Source organism: Centrocercus urophasianus, unplaced genomic scaffold, assembly GCF_019232065.1.
Source record: "Centrocercus urophasianus isolate 14NV4802_14NV808 unplaced genomic scaffold, USGS_Curo_1.0 seq_16, whole genome shotgun sequence".
In the NCBI taxonomy this organism is placed as follows: Eukaryota; Metazoa; Chordata; class Aves; order Galliformes; family Phasianidae; genus Centrocercus; species Centrocercus urophasianus.
In genome coordinates, this window is record NW_024884711.1 from 43714360 (window position 1) to 43715892 (window position 1533).

General features: G+C 52.8%; 1 long non-coding RNA gene across 1 annotated transcript in view; it reads right to left on the reverse strand.

Annotated features, from left to right (window-relative positions):
- Positions 1-813: 813 nt before the first annotated feature.
- Positions 814-1533, reverse strand: part of LOC122159769 — an 11340-nt gene continuing 10620 nt past the window's right edge. Inside the window, exon 3 of the long non-coding RNA XR_006168617.1 lies at positions 814-1115. This is a non-coding gene — a long non-coding RNA (uncharacterized LOC122159769). The remainder of the gene's footprint in view (positions 1116-1533) is intronic.

A 1533-nucleotide genomic window follows, 5' to 3' on the forward strand; every position in this document is an offset into this window, starting at 1 on the left:
TGAGTGATGGTGGGGGCCAACCTGGTCCATGGGCACCTTCCTAAACCCCCATCCTGGTGCCAAGCCCCATTCCTGCCACAGACTGAGCTCAACCTGTCTTGTTTTATTTCTTGCCAACTACACAGGGGGAGGGTCTGGGAAGCTCTGTGCTTCCTAAAGAAGCTCAGCCTGGATACTGAGGGGTGGGCACACTTGTTGGGTGATGATGGGTGATGATAGGTTGCCCAGAGAAACTGTTGATGCCCCATCCCTGGAGGTGCTCAAGGCCAGGCTGGATGGGGCCCTGGGCAGTCAGACCAGGCAGGTGGCAACCAGCCCAACCTGCCCACGGCAGGGGGTTGGAGCTCAATGTTTTCTCAGGTCCCTTCCAATCCAAGCCATTCTATGATCCCACCATTTTATGATGACCTACAGGTATGAAGGTAGTATGTGACATCACCCAGAGGTGAACACAAGCCCATAGGGTCCCCCATAAGGCAGCACGTCCTGTTCCCTGCTACAGGCTGTAGGGACTGGAATTTCCTGACTTCCAAGCCTTGGGCTGTGCTGACTTCACACCCACTGAAAGTCTCCTTCTCTGCTTCTTTCCACACCCTACCCCCTTCTGATTTTGTTTGTTTGTGGTTTTGCACAGGGGAAAAAACAAAACAACCAGGGGTTTTCTGGTCTCCACGCCGCCCATCCGAACACAGACAATAATATTTAGCTGCTTTGATCAGTTTTTTTGTTGCAGTATATTTAGATAGCGAGCTGCAAATTCCAGCACGGCAGCAGCAGCAGCAGCAGCTGTGAGCAATGTGGTGCAGAGCCCAAAATACAGGCAGGGCTCATCAGCACAACGCAGTGCCGGTTGGGCTGGCTGCTGTGTGATGTAACTCCTCCTTTAATTGGTTTTCCAGAAAAATCATTTGGAGGATCGCTCCGTGAATGGCTTGGAGGTGGCTGGGGGGGAGGAGGGCAGCTGTCAGCTCAGGATGGTGTTGGAGCTTGAGGGTTGCACTCCCTGCCCAGGATGAGCCCCTGGGGCTAGATCTGTGCTGAGCTGTTGGATCTGCTGCCACAGGGACTGTGGTTATTTGTATGCTTGCACAGCGTCCAGTGCAGAGCAGTTGCACCTGTGGATGCAACAGTAAAACAAGTGATAAATAATAAGGCAAGAAGGAGCCAGTGCAATTTAATCTGTTTGAGTGGGGAAGGATGCTCGAGCTGGCAGAATGCAGCTTTCCTTTGCTCGATGGGTCTGGGGATGCTGCTGAAGCCTTGCAGCACACAGAGGACGCAGAACAACATTGCCAGCTCCCTTTTGCTCCATTTGGCTTTTTCAATTCATCTGTAGGATATGGAGGGAACTTGGCTGAGAGGGAAGCACAAGGTGTGCCAGCTATAGGGGGAGATGGCCAAGTGGCAAGTGGTCTGTCCCTCCTCCCTTCCTTCCTTCCTTCCTTCCTTCCTTCCTTCCTTCCTTCCTTCCTTCCTTCCTTCCTTCCTTCCTTCCTTCCTTCCTTCCTTCCTTCCTCCCTTCCTCCCTTCCTC